Source organism: Phascolarctos cinereus, unplaced genomic scaffold (assembly GCF_003287225.1).
Source record: "Phascolarctos cinereus isolate Bilbo 61053 unplaced genomic scaffold, phaCin_HiC Scaffold_2;HRSCAF=192, whole genome shotgun sequence".
Taxonomy (NCBI): Eukaryota; Metazoa; Chordata; class Mammalia; order Diprotodontia; family Phascolarctidae; genus Phascolarctos; species Phascolarctos cinereus.
In genome coordinates, this window is record NW_027555625.1 from 105,452,599 (window position 1) to 105,475,628 (window position 23,030).

A 23,030-nucleotide genomic window follows, 5' to 3' on the forward strand; every position below is an offset into this window, starting at 1 on the left:
AACTTGCCCTACAGGCAGTAGGAGGGAAAAAGGGAAAGAAAAGGGACGGGGGATAAAAGGGAGGGAAGAAGCAGTAAGGGTCAAGGGGAAGAAGAGGGAAAGGCTAATAGAAGTAAGGAGGGACTGAAGGAGGAGGTGGTCAAAAGCAAATCTCTAGTGAAGGGGCAAAGGAGAAATAAAAGCACAAACAGGGGGGGAAAAGGATGGAGAAAAAGACACAAATAGTAATCATAACTATGAATGTGAATGGGATGAACTCTCCCATAAAACTGAAATGGATAGCAGAATGGATTAAAAATCATAGTCCTACAATATGTTGTTTACAGGAAACACATTTGAAAAAGATTGACACAGGGTAAAAGTAAAAGGCTGGAGCAGAATATATTATGTTTCAGCTGAAGTAAAAAAAAGCAGGGGTAATCCTGATCTCAGACAAAGCAAAAGCAAAAATAGATCTAATCAAAAGAGATAAGGAAGGAAACTACATCCTGCTAAAAGGCACCATAGACAATGAAGTAATATCATTACTAAACATATATGCACCAAATGGTATATATCCAATTCTTAGAGAAGTTCAGGGAGTTACAGGAAGGAATAGACAGCAAAACTATACTAGTGGGGGACCTCAACCTCCCCCTCTCTGAATTAGATAAATCTAACAAAAAAATAAACAAAAAAGAAGTTGAAGAGATGAACATTAGAAAAGTTAGATATGATAGACATCTGGAGAAAACTGAATGGGGATAGAAAGGAATATACTTTTTTTCTGAGTGGTACATGGAACATACACAAAAATTGACCATATACTAAGGCATAAAAACCTCACAATCCAATGCAGAAAGGCAGAAATATTAAATGCATCCTTTTCAGATCATGATGCAATAAAAATTATATGTAATAAAGGGCCATGGAAAGATAGACTAAAAAATAATTGGAAACTAAATAATCTAATCCTAAAAAATGATTGGGTCAAACAACAAATCATAGAAACAATCAATAATTTCATTCAAGAGAATGACAATAATGAGACAACATACCAAAACTTATGGGATGCAGTGAAAGCAGTTCTTAGGGGAAGTTTTATATCTCTAAATACTTACATAAATAAAATATAAAAAGAGGAGATCAATGAATTAGGCATGCAGCTAAAAAAATAGAAAAAGAAGAAATTAAAAATCCTCAATTAAACATCAAATTAGAAATATTGAAAACCAAAGGAAAAATTAATAAAATTGAAATTAAGAAAACTATTGAACTAATAAATAAAACTAAGAGCTGGTTTTATGAAAAAAACCAATAAAATAGATAAACCTTTGGTTAATTTAATTAAAAAAAAGAAAGAAGAAAACCAAATTACTAGTATCAAGAATGAAAAGGTGAAGCTACCACCAAGGAAGAAAATTAAAAAATAATTAGGAATTATCTTGCCCAACTATATGCCAACAAATTTGACAATCTTAGTGAAATGGATACATATTTACAAAAATATAAATTGTCCAGATTAACAAAAGAGGAAGCAAAATGCTTAAATAACCCCATCTCAGAAAAAGAAATTTAACTAGCCATTGATGAACTCTCTAGGAAAAAATCTCCAGTGCCAAATGGATTTACATGTGAATTCTATGATGAACTCTCTAGGAAAAAATCTCCAGTTCCAAATGGATTTACATGTAAATTCTATCAAACATTTAAAGAACAATTAATTCCAATAATATGTAGACTATTTAGAAAAATAGGTGAAGGAGTCTTACCAAATTCTTTTTATGATACAAATGTGGTGCTGATACCTAAACCAGAAGAGTCAAAACAGAGGAAGAAAATTATAGACCAATTTCTTTAATGAATATAGATTCAGAAATTTTAAACAAAATACTAGCAAATAGATTACAGCAACTTATCACAAGAATAATACACCATTACGAAGAGAAACCATATAATCATTTCAATAGATGCAGAAAAAGCTTTTGACAGAATATAGCACCCATTCCTATTAAAAACACTAGAAAGCATAGTATAAATGGAGTCTTCCTTAAAATAAGAAATAGCATCTATCTAAAACCTTCAGCAAACATAATATGTAATGGGGAAAACCTGGAAGCATTTCCAGTAAGATTGGGGGTGAAACAAGGATGTCCATTATCACCACTGTTATACAGTATCATACTGGAAACATTAGCTTTAGCAATAAGAGAAGAAAAAGTAATTGAAAGTATTAGAAGAGGCAAAGAAGAAACAAAGCTATCACTCTTTACAGAAGACATGATGATATACTTAGAGAGTCCTAGACAATCAAGTAAAAAACTACTTGAAATAATGAGCAACTTTAGCAAAGTTGCAGGGTATAAAATAAACCCACATAAATCATTAGCATTTCTATATATTACCAACAAAGCCCAACAGCAAGAGATGGAAAGAGAAATTCCATTTAAACTTACTGTAAACATTATAAAATATTTGGCAGTCTACCTCCCAAAACAAACCCAGGAACTCTATGAACACAATTGGAAAACACTTTTCACACAAATAAAGTCAGGTATAAATAATTGGAAAAACACCAGTTGCTCATGGGTAAGCCGAGCTAATATAAAAAAAAGTGACAATTCTACCTAAGCTAATTTACTTATTGAATGCCATATCAAACTACCAAAAAAATTATTTTATAGAGTTAGAAAAAATATTAACAAGATTCATTTGGAAGAACAAAAGGTCCAGAATATCAAGGGAACTAATGAAAAGAAATGCAGGGGAAGGTGGCCTAGCAATTCCAGATGTTAAATTGTATTATAAAGCAGCAATCATCAAAACTTCCTGGCACTGGCTAAGAAATAGAGTAGTGCATCATTGGAATAGGTTAAATATGCAAGACACAGTAGTCAATGACTATGGTTATCTATTACTTGATAAACCCAAAGACCCCAGCTTTTGGGATAAGAACCCACTCTTTGGAAAAAAACTGCTGGGAAAACTGGAAAAGAGTATGGCGGAAACTAGGCATATGCCCCCAATCTGACACCATATACCAAAATAAAGTCAAAATGGGTTCATGATTTAGATATAAAGGCTAATACTATAAGGAAACTGGGAGAACAAGAAATGGTTTACCTATCAGATGTATGGAGAAGAGAAGAATTCATGACCAAACAGGAGATAGAAAACATTATGAAAAGTAAAATGGATAATTTTGATTACATTAAATTGAAAAGTTTTTGCAGAAACAGAACCAATACAACTAAAATTAGAAGGAAGGTAGAAAATTGGGAAAGAATTTTTACAACCAATCTCTCTGATAAGGGCCTCATTTCTAAAATACATAGAGAATTAAGTCAAATTTGTAAGAACACAAGCCATTCCCCAATTAATAAATGGTCAAAGGATATGAACAGACAGTTCTTAGTTGAAGAAATTAAAGCCATCTATGGTCAATGAAAAAATGCTCTACATCATTATTGATTAGAGAAATGCAAATCAAAACAACTCTGAGGTACCACATCACACCTATCAGACTGGGCAACATGACAAACAAGTAAAATGAGAAATGTTGGAAAAGATGTGGGAAAATTGGAACACTAATGCATTATTGGTGTAGTTGTGAAATGATCCAACCATTTTGGAGAGCAATTTGGAACTATGCCCAAAGGGCTATAAAAATGTGCATACCCTTTGACCCAGAAATACCACTTCTAGGGCTATATCCCAAAGAGATCACACAATTGGGAAAAAGACCCACACATACAAAAAATATTCATAGCAGCTCTTTTTGCGCTGGCAAAGAATTGGAAATTGAGAGGATTCCCATCAATTGGGGAATGGTTGAGCAAGTTGTGGTGTATGAATGTAATGGAATACTATTGTGCTGTAAGGAATGGTGAACAGGCTGACTTCAGAAAAACCTGGGAAGACTTGTATGGTCTGATGCTGAGTGAAGTGAGCAGAACCAAGAGAACGTTGTACAGAGTAACAGCCATGTTATGTCATGACTAATATTGATAAACTTAAACCTTCCCAGCAATACAAGGATCTATGACATCTCCAGAGACTTTTTGATGGAAAATGCTATCCATGTCCAAAGAAAGAACTATGAAAGTTGAATTGCTTTTTTTCTCTTCTGTTGAGTTTTGTGTCCTCTTTCTGATGGTTCCTCCTATTGGTTTTAATTTTTACTTACAACTTAACTAATTTGAAAATATGTTTAATAGGAATGTAAATGTATAGCCTGTATCAGATTGTGCGCTCTCTTGGGGAGGGTGGTGGGGAGGAAAGGGGGAGAAAAAATTTTAACTCGCTTCTTCCGCCGTCATCCTTCGAAGCCAGGAGTCTCCTTTAGCTCCTCATGAGCTCTCGCCGAGGGATCCCAGTGGCCTGGACATCAGAGAAGCCCAGTTGGGAGTGTAGCGCTGCCCTTCGGTGAACGTCCCTAAAAGCCGCAGAACTTTCTGCAAGAAAGTGGGGCAAGCACCAGTCTCACAAAGTGACGCAGTACAAGAAAGGCAAAGATTCCAGGCAGGCTGAGGGGAAAAGGCGGTAGGATCAGAAGCAGAGTGGCTATGGTGGTTAAACAAAACCAATTTTCCTGAAAAAGACAAAGATTACAAAACAGATTGTACTGAGGCTTGAATGTATGGAACCCCAATTGCAGGTCTAAGAGGATGCTTGCCATTAAGAGTTGTAAGCATTTTGAACCGGGAGGAGACAAGAAGAGAAAGGGCCAAGTGATCCAGTTCTGAATTTCATTGTTTTCGTCTTAATAGAAAAAAAGCATTCTATTTCATTTCTTGGTTTTGTGTTTTCTGTCTAGGAGAGGAAGAGGCTTGAGTAAAACCAAGTCTCATGGTATGTGAAGCTTTTCCCCTCTCGTAGGAAAAGTTCTTGAGGATGTGGCTGAGTGTTGTAACTTTAATCATCTATTTAAGGGGATTTGTGTGTCATGGAGAGAAAGCCCAGCTGGATATTTTTGGGGACCTAGGGTCTTTGGTTATTAGTACTATGGCTAAAATAGTTACTGATAGCCTGGATTTCCAGGTAAATTAGGGATACAAAGTAATAAAGGTAGGAATACCTAGCCCCAGTTTTATAGGCTTTTAGCAAATCCAATTCATCACCTTCAGGGATTGCCCTGTTTTCAAAACATTAATGAAGTGGTTTCTGGTATCTATTTGGGTTGTTAGGGTGCTTTGTGGAGAACAAATGATTGAATTGCCTGGTCATTAAAGGGATAACCTATTAATTGAAAACTCATTTGTGCCTTGTTTTCAAAGTATTAATCAAGTGACTTCCCATATCTATTTGGGTTGAATTAATCCTCTGTGGAGAACTAATAGTGAATGAAATAATCTGATCATTAAATGGATGGCTTGTTAATTGAGAACTGATGTTAATTATGTGTAGGGGTGGATGGGAATGACAGCTGGTCAAGTCTTGGAACAGTAAAGAATGGAGGTCATTGTTCCTTGATTTTACATTGTTTTTTGTATTACATAAATCCATATTAGGCTTTAAGCTCTCTTGAGGGCAGAATGTTTGTCTATGTCAATCTTTGCCTTTCACACTAAAGGTGCTTAATAAATGTTGAGTCTTCATAAAAAAAATTAAACTTGAAAGTATATGGAAGTGATTATTGATAAATCAAAATAATTAATTAAAAAAAAAGAAAAAAGCTGAAGAAAGCCCCTGAAGCTTGCAATAATGAGCTCTCCACCATTGAAGCACAACCCTAAATTAACAAACTGTTAAAGGGCAAGTAATAGGCTGGGAAATGAGTGAAGAGCAGGAAAAAAACAAACAAAACAAGCAAACAAACAAAAAAAAACCTCTGTAGAAAGTTACTATGGTGACAAGGAAGATCAAAGCACACAATGAGAAGATAAATAAATCAAAGCTCCTACCTCCAAAGCCTCCAAGAAAAATATGAATTTGTCTCAGGCCATGTCAGAGCTCAAAAAGGATTTTAAAAAGCAAGAAATAGAGTTAGAGGAAAAATTAGGAAGAGAAATGATAATGATGCAAGAAAATCATGAAAAACAAATCAACAGTTTGGTAAAGGGGACACAAAAAAATACTGAAGAAAATAATGCCTTTAAAAAAAACTAGGCCAAATGGTAAAAGAGATCCAAAAAGCCAATGCTTTATAAAGCAGAATCTGCAAATTGGAATAAGAGGCCCAAAGGCTCACTGAAGAAAATAATTCTTTAAAAATTAGAGTTGAGGAAATGGAGGCTAATGACTCTATGAAAAATCAAGAATCAATTAAACCAACCAAAAGAATGAAAATATGGGAGAAAATGTGAAATATCTCAGTGTAAAAACAACTGAGCTGGACAATAGATTCAGAAGAGAGAATTTATAAATTAGTGGAGTACCTGAAAGCCATAATCCCCCCCCAAAAAAAAAGAGCCTAGACATCAACTTTCAAGAAATTATCAAGGAACATTGCCCTGATATTCTGGAGCCAGAATCCACTTGAAAGAATCCATTGACCACCTCCTGAAAGATATCTGAAAATGAAAATTTCCAAGAATATTGTAGCCAAATTCCAGAGTTCCCAGGTCAAGGAGAATATACTACAAGCCATAAAGAAATGATTGAAGTATGGTGGAGCCACAGTGAGGATAACACAAAATTTAGCACCTTCTATGTTAAAAGTTCAGAGGGCTTGGAATATGTTATTCCAGAGGGCAAAGGAGATAGGATTAAAATCAAGAACCACCTACACAGCAAAATTGAATATAATCCTTCAGGGGAAAAAATGGACATTAAAATATAAGAATCAAGAAAATCATAAAAAGTAAACAGGAAAGGGAAATCTTAAAAATAAATTTTTAAATTCAACTGTTTACATTCCTATGTGGGAAGATGATAATTTGCAGCTCATAAGACCTTTATCATTATTAAGGTAGTTGGAAGGAATATACATATACTACCCTAATAATGAGAAAGGTATAGATAGATAGATACGTACATACATATATATGTGTATATATGAACGTGTGTGTGTGTGTGTGTGTGTATATATATATATGTATATATATATATATATATATATATTCACACATATATCTATATAGAGAGAGTACAGGTGTGAGTTGAATATGAAGGGATGATAACTAAAAATAAAATTGAGGGATGAGAGGAATGTTCTTGGGAGAAAGAAAAATGGAGAGGCAGAATGGGATAAATTGTATGACATAAAAGAGGCAAGAGAAAGCTTTTACAGTGGAGGAGAAGAGGAAGGAGGTGAGTGTGAGTGGGTGATCCTCAGCCTTATCACAATTGGCTCAATTGGTTATAGAAGTCTATCTTACCATACAAGAAAGGAGGTATTAGAGAAGGGGGGGTGTGATAGAAGGGAGGGCAGAATATGGAATGAGTAGTCAGAAGAAAACACTTATGAGGAAAGAGAGAGTGAAAGGAGAACAGAATCAAATGAATAGAGGAGAATAAGAGAAGGAAATACAGTTAGCACTAGTAAATGTGAAAAATAATTTTTGAAATAAATTTCTCTGATAAAAGCCTCATTTCTAAAACATGTGGAGAACTGAGTCAAATTTATAAAAGTATGAGTCATTTCCCAATTGATAAATGATTAAAAGACGTAGATGGTTTTCAGATGAAGTAATTGAAGCTATCTATAGCCGTATGAAAAAAATGATCGAACTCACTGTTGATTGGAGAAATGCAAACTAAACAACTCTGAAGTACTACCTTATACCTATTAGATTAGCTAATAAGACAGAAAAGATAAATTACAAATATTGCTGGGGCTATGGGGAAAATAAGACATTAATGTACTGTTGGTGGGGTTGTGAACTGATTCAACAATTCTGCAGAGCAATTTGGAACTATGCTCAAGGGTCTATGAAATCATGTATACCCTCTGAACTAGCAATACCACTACTTGGTTTGTATCCCAAAAGAGATTTAAAAAGGAAAAAAAGGACCCATATTTACAAAAAATATTTATAGCAGCTCATTTCTGGTGGCAAAAAAAAAAATAGAAATTGAGGGGATGTCCATCCATTAGGGAATGGCTGAACAAATTGTGGTATGTGATTATTATGGAGTGTTATTGTGCAATAAGAAAAGATAAGCAGGATGCTCTCAGAAAAACCTGGAAAGACCTATATGAGCTGATGGAAAGTGAAGTGTACAATATACAAAGTAATAGCAATATTATAAGATGATCAGCTGTGAATGACTTAGGTATTCTAAGCAATACAAAGATCCAAGACAACTCTAAAGGACTTATGATGAAAAATGCTCTCCATCCCCAGAGAAAGAACTGATGGTATCTGAATACAAATTGAAGCATTCTTTTTTTTTACTTTTAAATTTTTCTTGATGTATTTTTTAAAATTTCTTTCACAACATAATTAATTTGGAAGTGGTTTGCACGAGTACACATTCATAATATATGTTAAGTTGCTTACCTTCCAATGAGGGGAGTTGTAAAGATAGGAAAGAAGAGATTTGGAACTCAAAATTTTAAAAACAAATGTTAAAAATTGTTTTACATATAAATGGAGAAAAACAAAATACTAAATAAACAGGGTGACCTGAATTCAGATCTATTTCTTATGGCTTTTAAAGTGGAGATACTCTGAGTGAGAACTGTGCCAAGAGGGTAAGAAGTCAACACAGGTTATGGTTAGAAACAGTGAGATACAGGTTTTGACCTTTTGGATCAGAGGCAGGGACAAGCAGAGCAAGGTCCCATATGTAACTGCTCTGGGAGACAGGGAAATTTATTCTTTGGAGCAATTGGAGACACAGAAAGAGAAAAGATCAGGTTGTTGATTGAGTACACATGTTATAGCATCCTTGCTGAGACCAGCATGATCACTAACATCTTGGAATCAGGACCGTAGCAAAGAACAGAAATAAATCCAGGAAGAGCATTGCACAAGGAAAAGGCTGCAGGAGAACCAAGATCAATATTTGCATAAGGCCATCAGGAGAGGAGACAGAAGTCAGGTATACTGGTAGAAAGTGAGGCCTAGTCTGATCTAACCCATGGGGAACTCCATCTGCATCCATAATATAAAAGAAACAGGACCAAATGGGAACTACTCATTCCTGGTCCTAGCACAGATTACTAATTAAGAAATTTGGGTTGGGTATATGAGCATGCTGAAAAAATGGGATGAAATTAAGAAATATTTTGGGTTAAGCTAGAAAAGGAGAACAACTTGGAAAATGTAAGTATAACTTCAGAGGAAGAAAAATCCCCTGGCCATAAGGACTCAAAGAGATTAAAAGAGATAAAGCAAGAAATTTCATGACAAAACAAAATTACATTAGAACTCTTGAGGGAAAAAAATGAAGACTAAATATCTTAAATTAGATGGTTAAAAAATATGGTCCTAATAGTGAATTCCCTGAAAAATTTACTAAACAAACTGAATTTAATGATTCTTTGAATTCACAAGAAATATTTTCACAATGTCTAAAACTTGCAGAAAATCTTCTATAAAAAAGGTGACCTACAAACCATGATAAAGAGAGAAGAGCAATCTTTTTACATCTGTGTAACCAATTCACTATCCCAGTCATCTTAGCAGGCTTTTCCAAACCTTTTCATCACTCCTTACCTTCCCCCACCCTGAATAAGTAATCTTCACTCTATCATCTCAGCTGAGAACTGTGGGGATTATAATTGCCCAGTCTGCAAGAAAAACCACTGAGGCAGAGCTCTGAACCAATGGCACTTTATTAAAGGGTCCATTGTCCCCTCTAATGAAGTGGACTCCAGATCTTCCTTATGATCTGAGGTGCCCCTTCTTTCACAGCCTTATTTTTATAAGTTTTGATACCAGTTTTGGTACTTGAACACTCTAGAGGGACTACGCAAAATATAGAATCCCATTGGTTATAGACCTTATTTCAAGGGCCAAAAATGATGTATCATTCAAAAAAATGGCATGGTGGCAAGGTTGCCTCAGGTTGAGTGAAGCAGGGACATCTCCACTGACTAAGTGGTCATAAGATGGTCACCTGGTTATGTTGGACAAGAGAGAGTTGTTTGGAGGTACAAAAATAAGTTATGAAACTTTCTGAAGTATGAAGGCATCCCACCTGCCCTAGGTTTAGACATGGAATTTGAACAAAACAGTATAGAGATATCTTTGTCAGCATTCTTGTGGTTGTGCAAATGAGCTTCAAAACTGGTAAACAAGTAGTGAAGATTACTTTAAAGTTTTAGGCCTACTATAAGAACTTATCTTATCTAATTATCCCTATATGATTTATATAAAATATCAAACTGATTAATACTAATTGGAATAGAGTAGGAATCCTAATGAATCATATCTCACAGAACCTTGCCTCATAATTTTTTTTTAGGCAATTGGGGTTAATTGACTTGCCCAAGGTCACACAGCTAGTAAGTGTCAAGTGTTTGGTCTGAGGCCAGATTTGAACTCAGGTCTCCTGACTCCAGGGCCAATGCTCTATCCACTGTGCCACTTAGCTGCCCCTCTCTTTTTCACTGGAAAAAAAAAATTAAGCTCTCTCTTTTCTCCTCCTCTCCCCTCCACTTCATCTGACATGACTCAGATGACTTCTGCCACTACCTGCTTCTTTATCCCTATCTCACATAGTAAAGTAGTCCCTATCCTTTGCCAAAGCTTTTTACAGCTTAAGTGATCCTATTCTGAATTTGTTACCTCCGAAGTTACCAATAATTTTTTTTTATTGTAAAACCTAATGGCCTCTTCTCAATTTTCTTCTATCTTAAACTCTATAGTCTTTAGCACTTTAAATCATTCTCTTTTCCTTGATACTTTTTTTACCTGAGCTTTTCTCCTCCTACTGGTCAAACCTCTCCTCTTAGACTCCTTAGCTAGAAATTATTTAGGTCACCATTCCTTACTCCTTACACCTGCCCATCCCAGCTCTCATCTTCCTACCACATACTTTGAGATCCAGTGACATTGATATCCATGCTATTCCTTTCACAAGACACTGTATCTATTGATTCTGGGAGATTTCACTGACTTCCTCCATTACCTAGAACTTTCTCCTTATATCAAACTTTTGGCTTCCTTCAAGTCTGAGCTAAAGCTGCACCTTCTTCAAGAAGCCTTTCACAATCCTCCTTAAATTGAATCCCTTTCTTCTGAGACTATCCCAAATTTCTGTACTTTTCTTTTTAAAAACAATATTTTAGTGAGTTCTCTGTGCATCCATAATAATCACTTTAGACAAATTCCATTTTTTCTCTTGGAATTGCTTCCCTTTCTGTCTTCAGATTTTTTTTTTCATTTTTTAATCTCCCTTGCCTCCTGGGATGACTTGCTCACTTTTTCCAGGACATTTTACTCCATGAGATCCTATCTATTTTGTCCTCTGTAGCATTTGAAATCTGATTTGGCAAAATCTAGGGTGCATAACAGACTATTCTCAAGTTTCCCTTCCGTATTAAAAACTATAGGTTGTATATAATCAGTATCATATTGCTTGCCTTCTCAAGGGTTAAGGGATGGGTGGCAGGGTGGAGAATTTGGAATTTAAAATTTAAAAAAAGAATGTTAATTTTTAAAATGTAATTGGGAAATATTTATTGCAATAAATATGAAACTATTAAAATAAACTATATTTTGGAATAGTTACCTCCCCTCAAGATTCCCATCATTTTCTACCTAGCAACCAAATCTTCTTGGCTAAGTAAAAATTGGATACAAAATATAATTTCTTTTTTTGGTTTTTCCATCACTTGAAGATGGAATTGTTTCAAAGTCAAGGGATTGTTTCCTTATCTATTTTTGACAGAGAAAGCTAGTCTGCGTATTTGAAATCCCTCTGAGATTATCTCCAATTTATCCTACATAAGTCTTGTTTCTACATAGTAGTTTCTATGTTACCTCTTTCATTAGATTATGACTTCCTTGAAAGTATAGACACTTACAAATGTTTTTGTTTTTGCATTTTTCTGTTTCTCTAGTGCTAAGCACAGTAACTGGCACATGGTAGGCACTCAATAAATGATAGTTGACTGATAAATAATTAGAAATCTTTGGTTTCCCTAACAGAGATGAACACATTTCAAAATATGGATACTCTTTTTCTAGAAATCATAAAATAAACCTGCATAGGTCTATGGGTCTATGTGATAACATAGGCACAGTGATAACATAAATAATTTTTTTTGGTTTTGCTTTTGAAACTCCAGAATTTGAACTCTCTCTCTCTCTCTCTCTCTCTCTCTCTCTCTCTCTCTCTCTCTCTCTCTCTCTCTCTCTCTCTCTATCATTTAATGAAGTAATGTTTTAGACCTCACAGGGAAATAAGTAGGGACAGAAAGCATGAGAAGGAACTTTAAGAAGACAGGAGGTAGATTCAGGTAGGGAATAGTCATAAGAAAAAGAAACTTCAATTATTGAGGGTTGGTTATAAAGGAGAAATGAAAAGGAAAGAAAGATAGTGCAAAAACCAGGGATCAACATCTGGCACAGATGCAAAGAGGAGGCATAGAAGAATAGGAGTTGACTACTTCAATAAAAGGTTTCTAATTTTGATCAATTCCTTCTAGCATTGGCTCTTTCCTTATTTTGTAAAAAGGGGATAAAAGCAGGGGACAAAGAGAGGAAAAAGCTAAAGGATGCCTATTAAATATAAAAAGTCATGCAATATATATATATATATATATTTTTAGTTAGAGAAGAATGTTCCACAACTTTGGAAAGAAGAAAAATTCTTCACCAGAAAATGGATAGAAATTAGTTAAGGAAATTAATTATAGCATCATGGTGTCATAGTTTTGTGCTAAGAGAAAACTCAGAAGTCATATACTGAAACTCTCATTTTAAATGAGAAACCTGAGATTCAGGTAAGATATTTAAATTGTCCAAAGTCACACTAGTAAGGAATGTTAGAAGCAGGATTTGAACCCCTTTCCTCTTATATCAGGGTCATTGATTTTTTTCAATGTACCATAAAAAGAAAAAAAAATATTATATAAGGTTGTAAAGTTTTTCAAAACAAAAAAGAAGGAAAATATTTAAATGGAAAAATATTTTCAGCAGATGGCATCCAAAATATATCATTTATTGATATAAATGTATACCTACAAAAGTTATTCTACAATATATTTATACTTATATTTATACTAGGGATAAAGTTTACAAATAGGCATTTCTCAGAAGATTTGAATACTATCAGCAATCATAAGAAAAAATTTTCCAAATCATTACCACTACTAATAATGGAGTAAATTACTATAAATCTAAGGTTCTATGACATATTAATTTGGTGAAAATGAAAATTGTTAGAGGAACTATGAGGAAAATAGACACACTAATGCACTGGGAATTAGTTAAACATTATGGACTGTCTCACAAAACTATATATTTTAGTGTAACTAAAAATTCATTCATTGTGACTACCCCTTGAAAAAACTATTAGGCACATACTCTTTAGACATCAAAGAAAGAAGGAAAAGAAATATATGTATATATATATGTGTATGTATATGTTTGTGTGTATAAGTATATACTTCCCTTGAACTCTAGAAATCACATGCCTAATAGTTGTATCAAAGTGTAGGCAGAGCTGAATAAATTTACAATTATACTAAAACATTTTATACATACATGTGTGTATTTATTCATACATACCTATATATGTTATAGTAAAAAATTGGAAATACAGCACTTACCTTTACAAAATGACTAAATTACCTGTATGAATAAATTAACTATAAGAATATAAATTAGATATAAGAATGTAATGAAATATGGCAGGAAATGATGAAAGGGAAAGATTCTGAGAAATTTGAGATTTGTATAAAATGATGCAGGATGGAGGGAGCAGAAAAAGGATATAAATTTGATTGATGAATACACCATTTTATTTTTTATTAGGTGTTTTTTTTTGGTTGGGCAATGGGGGTTAAGTGAATTGCCCAGGGTCACAGAGCTAATAAGTGTTATGTGTCTCAGGCCATGTTTGAACTCAGGTTCTCCTGAATCCAGGGTCGGTGCTTTATACACTGTGCCACCTAGCTGCCCAGAATATACCATTTTAAAGGAAAATAACTTTGACTTCAAAATTTCCTGATCAATGCAGTGTTGCAATAAAATATGCAATAAAGAGAAACTGAGGCACAAAGTTCCACACATGGAAAGAGAGCTAGAGAAAGAAAAAAAGAAGAAAATTAAAAAAACACATGAAGGAAATAATTTTCAAAATACACAGAAGAGACCAGAACAAAGTTCTTTTATTGTTGTTTTGTCTACAGACATGTTCATTTTTGTTTTTAAAGTTTATAATAAGAAACAAAAAGTGTGGGGCAGCTGGATGGTGCAGTAGATAGAGCACCAGCCCTGAATTCAGGAGGACCTGAGTTCAAATTCAGCCTCAGACACATAATACTAACTGTGTGTCCCTGGGCAAGTCACTTAACCCCATTACCTAACCCAAAAAATTAAAACAAAAACAAAAACAAAAAGTGTCATTAAGTAGTTTTAAAGTGAGTACACCAACCCAATGTGGATAAAGAGATAAGCTTCTTTAAAAAAAATAAATGCATGGATTTATGTCTTCCAGACCATAGACCATTCACCTACAGTTGGTAGCAAACAGTGGGTACCAGCCAATGTCCTCCCATCATCCCTTGGATGCAGCCTGTACTTAGTTCTAGTCATCCTCCTCTTTGGGACCCCCTTGAGGCAGAGACAGTTTTATGTCACTTGACAGCAGGAAAGCAGTTTCAGAAGTCAAGCCCTTCACCCCTTATCCCAAAAGAATTTGTATCCCATTTATTTCAGGAAGGAATGATGGAGATGGGATCTGAACCCCTAAAAGGAAAAGACCAAGTCTTTGGCATCTAGACCCAAAAAAGGAAAAGCCCTGGACTTTCCCACATGGACAATTCTCTGGCTTTTGCCTGAGGCTGTAATCCACTCAACTGGCCTTTATCCAATCTCCCAATTCTGTTCTGTAACCTCCTTATTGCCCCTGTCCACTTCCCACCCTTACTCTATTTAGGCTCCATTCTCCCTTGGCCACATGATCCAGGTCCCAGCTGTTCACCCCAGTCTACTTGGCCACTCCTAGATCCCTCCCACAGTCTTAAGATCTGGCCTGCTTGTATTAGCAATACAAATGCTTAGATTCCTTAACAGTGTGGACAATATGGCTGATTCTTTAAATCTCACCCACTCCCATTTGATGTTCTAATAAACCTCATCTCTGGCTAAAAAAAATTAAAAACTAAAGTAAATTTAGCAAGTGTATTTCTTTTTTTGGCATAGATGGAGAGGTTGGCGACAGTATTTGATTTCATTAATATGATTGGACTCCTGTTCTTTACCACATGACCACTGAGGGGCCCAATGACTTGTTCATTGTCATACAGCTAGCATTTTTTTTTGGTTTTTGATATTTGATATTTTAAGAATTAATTTATTTATTTTTAGTTTTCAACATTCTCTTCCACAATATTTTGAGTTCCAATTTTTCTCCCCATCTCATCCCTCCCCCCACCCTAAGATGGCATGCATTCTGAATACCCCTTCCCCTAATTTGCCCTCATTTCTATCTCTAACCCCCTTTTCTTATCCCCTTTTTCCTTCAATTTTCCTGTAGGGCAGGAGAGATTTCTATACTCCATTTCCTGTATATCTTATTTCCCAGTTGTATGTGAAAACAATTTTAAAAATTTTTTTAAACTTTGGTTTCCAAATTTTCTCTCTTCCTCCTCACCCACCCTCATTAAGAAGGCAAGCAAGTGGATACAGGTTGGACATCTGTATTCATGCAAAACACTTCCATGGTAGTCATGTTGTGAAAAACTAAGTATATTTCCCTTAATCCTATCCCCCCCATTTATTCTATTCACTTCTTGGACCCTGTCCCTCCTTCGAAGTGTTTGCTTCTAATTAGTCCCTCCCCCAATGTGCCCTCTTTTCTATCATTTCCTTGCTCTCTTGTCCCCTTCCAACCCCTCCCCCCACATTTACCTGTAGGGTAAGATAGATTTTCATACCCAATTGATTGTTTATGTTATTCCCTCCTTAAACCAAATCCCATGAGAGTAAGATTCACTCATTCCCTCTCACCTTCCCCCATTTCCCCTCCACTGTAAAAGGCTTTTCTTGTCTGTTTTGCATGAGATAATATACCCCTTCCTACCTCTCCCTTTCTCCTTCTCCCACTATACTCCTCTCTTACCCCTTAATTTTATTCTCCAGATACCACCCCTTCATCTTCAACTCACCCTGTGCCCTCTATCTATCTATCTATCTATCTATCTATCTATCTATCTATCTATCTATCTATCTATCTATCTATCTATTTTTCTATCTATCCACCTATCTATCTATCTACATACATGTAATTTTTCCTCCAGCTACCCTAATACTGACAAAGGTCTCATGAGTTACAAATATCATCTTTCTATGTAGGAATGTAAACAGTTCAACCTTAATAAGTACCTTATGATTTCTCCTTCCTGTTTACCTCTTCATGTTTCTCTTGAGTCTTGTATTTGAAAGTCAAATTTTCTCTTCAGCTCTGGTCTTTGCATAAAGAATGCTTAAAAGTCCTCTATTTCACTGAATTTCCATTTTTTTCCCGAGTTTTTTCTCAGTTTTGGTGGGTAAGTGATTCTTGGTTTTAATCCTATCTCCTTTGCCCTCTGGAATATTATATTTCATGCCCTCTAGTCACTTAATGTAGAAGCTGCTAAATCTTGTGTTATCCTGATTGTGTTTCCACAATACTTGAATTGTTTCTTTCTGTCTGCTTGCAATATTTTCTCCTTGACCTGGGAACTCTGGAATTTGGCTACAATATTCCTAGGAATTTTCCTTTGGGGATCTCTTTCAGGAGGTGATTGGTGGATTCTTTCCATTTCTATTTTGCCCTCTGATTCTAAAATATCAGGGCAGTTTTCCTTGATAATTTCTTGAAAGATGATGTCTGAGCTCTTTTTCTTTTTTTTGTTTTTGATCATGGCTTTCAGATACTCCAGTAATTTTTAAATTCTCTCTCCTGGATCTATTTTCCAGATCATTTGTTTTTTCCAATGAGATATTTCACATTGTTTTCTCTTTTTTCATTCTTTTGGATTTGTTTTACAGTATCTTGATTTCTCATAAAATCACTAAAATTTCTGCATTTTAATTTTTAAGGAAGTATTTTCTTCAGTAAGCTTTTGGACTTCCTTTTCCATTTGGCCAATTCTGCTTTTTAAGGCATTTTTCTCCTCATTAGCTTTTGGGACCTCTTTTACCATTTGGGTTAGGCTATTTTTAAGGTGTTATTTTCTTCAACATCTTTTGGGGTCTCCTTTAGCAATGTGTTGACTTGTTTTTCATGAATTTTCTTGCATCACTCTCACTTCTCTTCCCAATTTTTCTTCTACTTCTCTTAGTTGCTTCTCAAAATCATTTTTGAACTCTTCCATAGCCTGGTACCAATTCATATTTTTCTTGGAGGCTTTGGATGTAGGAGTTTTGACTTTGTTATCTTCTTCTGGTTGTATGTTTTGATCTTCTTTGTTACGAAAGAAGAATTCTGTGGTCTGATTCTTTTTGTACTGCTTACTCATGATCCCAGTGAATTACTTGAGTTATAAACTCTTCGTTAAGGTAGGAGTATGCTTCCAGTGTGGACAATGTACTGTCCCAAGTTTTGGGGATTTTGTGTAGCTGTTTTCAGAGATACTTCTAGGGACCTGAAATTTTTCAGTTCTTCCAAGGTGCTATGAGGTGTTTACTCCTTTCCTGGCCTATGCTCTGGTTTATGAGTGACCATAAGTACTCTCTTCTGCCTTGGAACTGTGAGGAGACTTCCTTTCCATCACTACTACAAGCTGTGCCACACCAGCACTGTTCCTCACCCCAGGACCACAACCTGGAACTGTGACCCAGATCCAAGCGCAGGCAAAGCAAGTGAATCCTGCACCAGCAGAGAGATCCCTGCAATCCCGCTCTGATCAGACACTCTATTCCCCCTCTGTCTGTGGGCCAGAAGCTCTGGAAGCAACCACAACCCTGGCGCCATGTCCTGGGACTGGAGCTGGGACCAAACTTCTCTTTCACTGTAGTCACAGACTTTTCCTACTGACTTTCTAAGTTGTCTTTGCCTTTCATAGGTTGAGAAGTCAGGAAACCACCACAGCTGCCCATGATTCAGTACTTTGAGGGCTGCTCCTGGTTCACTGAGGCCTATTTTGCCTGTGGGCCCACACCTAACTGCGTTCCTCTCCCTGCCCGGCGCAATATATCTTTCCAATCTATCATCCAGGTTGTCTTGGGCTGGACATTTGTTTCACTCTGTCTTTTATTGAGTTCTGCTGCTTTGGAATTTGTTTAGAGCTGTTTTTTACAGGTATTTGGAGGGGTTTGGGGGAGAGCTCAAGCAAGTCACTACTTTTACTCTACCATCTTGGCTCCACCCCCAGGTAGCATTTTTCAGATACAAAATTTGGAACCAGGTCTTTCCGACTTCATGGGCTGCCCTGCATCTACTGTGACATACTGTCACACAATGAATGGGTCTTTAGCACATTGATTTTTTAGTAAAATGCAAGTAACAAAAAAAAAAATTAATCATTCTACTCTTGCTATTTTTTTCTGTTGCACTTTAAAATAGAGTCTGTCAATCAACAGACAAATACATTTGTTGTAAAGTAGAATGTAGTTTTAATGTTGGCCAAATAAAATATTAATTCGTTTGCCTTTTCTGATCTTTTAGTTCACATATTGTCATTGCTTACATTCAGAAAGAAGCCAATCAAAAATAATTTTTTAAATGTTTGTAAGGTGCTAAAATAAAAGTCCCTGCCCTCAAGGACCTTACCTTTTAATAAGGGAAGGAAACACATAGAAGGAAGATGAAAAGCAAGAAGGTTGAGGAGAAGAGAAGCATCAAAAGTGGGGTCAAGGGAGGAATGAAAGCATAGCTGGACTGAGAGTTTTTCTTAAAATCAAGATTTTGAGAGGAACTAATTAATCTGAAGAAGTCAGAATATATTTCTAGTGTGAGAAGCCCGGGAGGGGGGTGAACTTCCCAGGATGAAGGGCCTTCTATGGCATAGTGGAGAAAGTTGAGAGATTCAAGAATAGCATCTGTAGAGGAAACTAATAAAATAGCAAGCTGCACATGCTTCCAGATGATCCATTGTCAGTTTAAATACATATGCTTAACAAAACATTATGATATTATGCAACAAAATTACTATACTCTGTTCAATGCACCAGTAATTATCCCTGTAAACTTTTTAATAGTTCTTGGAGTTTTCTTTATGTTTTTAATGCTTATTCTATAGTATTATTAAAAGAACACTCTTGAGAAGTATTCAGTCTGTAAGTTTTGGGTAAACCAATGAGTGTACATCCCAGTGAGGCCAAGAATTTCAGGTCTTTGTTAATCTGCTCTTTAGGTTAACTGAAAGTTATAGCTGAATAGGTTCTTATTACCTCTCCACCACTTGGAGAGTCTACATAGTTTAACTCTTTTACTACTGAATTTAGCTGGTTTAATAGAGTACTTCATATTCTTTGGTGTCAGGAACTCTGTCTTCTACTTTTCTATTCCCTGTAGGATATTCTGCCTATAAATAAAGCATATACTTAACGGATTATAAAATCTTGAAGGCAAGAAAGGCATTTTTACATTGTATCCTCAGGACATAGCCTAGTATCTTTACATGTAGTAGGCACTTAATATATATGCTAAATTATATTTGTTGAATGGCTGTTGTTTCAATATGCACTTTCAAGGATATGTATTTACAAGAAAAGACTTTCAAAAATCTGGTAATATTTCCAGTAAATGTAGCTTTTCTTCTGAATATTTGCTGGATGGCTCTGTAGATAGAGTGCTGGGACTGGAGTAGGAAGACCTAAGTTTACATGTGGCCTCAGACACTCACTAGCTGTGTGACCTTGAGCAAGTCACTTACCCCCTGTTTGCCTTAATCCAATAGAAAATACAATGGCAATCCACTCCAGTATCTTTGCCAAAAAAAACCCATGGGCAGTATTAGTATGCTGTGGTCCATGGGTTTATGAAGAGTCAGACATGACTGAATAACACCAAGCAACTTTCTAAAGGTTTGTTTTTCTTTTTATCTTGTTGCGCTCCAAAATGTTCAGAAGAAACATATTCTATGAATGACTATCGTTGGAGGCCTTGAAGAATGTTTCTTATTCTCAGCCCCTGGTATGCTAAGGGGAGGTCTGACTAGCTCTTGCTTCTTCCAAACTAGTATTTTATACTACTGTTTATCCCAATCCCTTAGCCCTTTCAATTTACCCTCATTAATTTTCAACAAGCTCAACATGAATATAAACCTCTTCTTCCATAATACATGACTTCTGTCCCATTTAACTTCAGTATCTGGATTGATTTTTTGCTAGCAAGAAGACCTTCAAAAGCAACAATAGCCTGATTATTCCCCACTCCCTAGCTCTTACAGCGATCATGCAGATTCCTCTGGTCACATGCTGAGAAAACCCAATAATTACAAATATATTTATGATAGTACTGCTACTGTTTCAAGGAACTGCTCTATAGTTCATGCTAAAAATAAAAAGGCAAGACACTTTACATGCTGGTAACTGGTTCCACTTGATAGATGTACTTGCTTTTTCTCAGATTTCCATTTATCTCTCAACATCTCTGTTCCTTAGGTATTATAGGAAATACATTATTATGTTCAGAATTCATTTGAAGATTGGCTATTTATCTTTTTTTTTTGTGTACCCTTCAGTTTAGTTGACTAATATGCATACAAATGCTTAGAATTGTGGAAGTTCAAGTGCTCCTCTTATTTAGTTCATATGGAATGACAGAGGGAACAGCCGAACTTGATCTACATAACAAACATCAGTTCATTTAGTTAAAGTGTGAAACGTTAGGGTTGGGAGGGGAAGGAGAGAGAGGAGAGAGAAAAACAGAAGAACAGAAACAGAGGCAGAAACAGAAATAGCAACAATGGGTTGGAAAGGGTGGAGTGGAGAGAGAAAGAGATAGAGACACAGAGTGACATACAGAGAGAGACAGAGACAGAGAAAGAGGAAGACAGAGACAGAAAGAAATTAAGGGATTTAGGAAGAAAATGAATCTCAGAGGTAGCTCATCTATTATCATCTATAAGGAAACTAAAGCCCACAGATCCTAAATAACTTGCCTGTGGTCAGACAAATAATAAGTGTTAGGGACATGATGGGAAACTCCAACATCAAATCCAACCCTCTTTAACTACACAATGACTTTTCTCATTTCTCTCTTGAACACTTTTTCTGGGCAAGGAAAAAAAATAGTCAGAAAATGGGGCTGCTTAGTAGATAAATTTTGAGGTCATTGGAAGACTCCTTTACCAATCCCCACCACCTTGTACATGTCTTCAACTTTCTTTCATGATAGTCAGCAAAACTTGACAGGCCTGAAACTATTGTGCTCTGAGGTCTTGGGTTAAGAGTTTACCTACAGACCCCTAAGCCAAGATGGTGGAGAAAAGGCAGTGACTCATCTGAGCTCTCTCCAAAACCCTTCAAAAAATCATTAAATAATAACCTAAAACAAATTTTCAGGTGACAGAATCCACAAAAGGATTAGGTGAAACAATTTTCAAGTCCAAGACAACTTAGAAGATTGGCAGGAAAAGACTGTCTCACCAGGTGAAAGTGAAGCACAGTCCAGTGCAAGACATGCCAGTGTAGACCGGACCCCAGCAAACCAGTGGTAGGCCTTGGGAGTTACTGAGCCAACAGTGGCATGGGCCATTTCCAGACCTCTCATCCCACAGATGGTTAAAAGTCGAGAAATAGGCTAGAAAAATGAGCAAACAACAGAAAAAAAAATTCTGACTACAGAAAAATTACTATGGTGACAAGGAAGATCAAAACACAAAACACACACCCAGAAGAAGACAAAAAAAAAAGTCAAGGCTCCTACTCCAAAGCCTCTAAGAAAAATATGAATTGGTCTCAGGCCATGGAAGAGGTCAAAAAGAATTTAAAAATCAGGTAAAAGAGGTAGAAGAAAAATTGGGAAAGAAAAGAGAGTGAGGAAAGAAAATCATGAAAAATGAGCCAACAGCTTGGTAAAGAAGGCACAAAACAAAATACTGAAAGAAATAACAACTTAAAAACAGACTAGGCAAAATGGTAAAAGAGGTTCAAAATTTTAATAAAGAAAACAATGTCATGAAAAGCTGATTTGGCCAAATGGAGGAAAAATGCACAAAAATTCACCAAAGAAAAAAAACTATTTAAATAGCAGAAATAGCTAAATAGAAAAAATATTTACAAAATCTCACTGAAGAAAATAATTCCTTAAAAATGAGAATTGAGCAAGTGGAAGCTAATGACTTTATGAGAAATGAAGAAACAATAAAACAAAACAAAAAGGAAAAAAAAGAAGACAATATGAAATCTCATTTGACCAAAAATTGCCTCAGAAAATAGATTCAGGAGACCTGAGTTAAAAATTACTGAACATCCTAAAAGCCCAATAAAAGAACCTAGACATCATCTTTCAAGAAATTATCAAAGAAAACTGTCCTGATATTCTGGAACCAGAGGGTAAAATAGAAATTGAAAGAATCCACAGATCACTTCCTGAAAGAGATCCCAAAAGGAAAACTCCCAGTCATATTACAGTCAAATTCCAGAACTTCCAGGTCAAGGAGAAAATACTAAAAGCATTCAGAAAGAAACAATTCAATTATTGTGGAGGCAGTATCAGGATAACACAAGATTTAGAAACTTGTACATTAAAGGATCAGAGTGCTTGGAATATGATATTCTGGGGGTCAAAGGAGCTAGGATTGCAACCAAGATTCACCTACTCAGCAAAACTGAGCCTAATTTTCAGGGGGAAAATAAGCATTCAATAAAATAGAGTAATCTCAAGTATTCTTGAGGAAAAGATCAGAGTTCAATAAAAATTTTGACTTTGAAATACAAGACTCAAGAGAAACATAAATAAGGTAAACAATAAAGGGAAAACATAAAAAAAAACTTAATAATGTTAAACTTTTCACATTCCTACATGGGAAGGTGATACTTTTAACTCATAACAAC

General features: G+C 35.6%; 1 pseudogene; it reads left to right on the plus strand.

The window, feature by feature from the left end:
• LOC110215084 (large ribosomal subunit protein eL42-like) overlaps positions 1-4,745 on the plus strand; it is a 45,578-nt pseudogene extending 40,833 nt beyond the window's left edge.
• Positions 4,746-23,030: the final 18,285 nt, after the last annotated feature.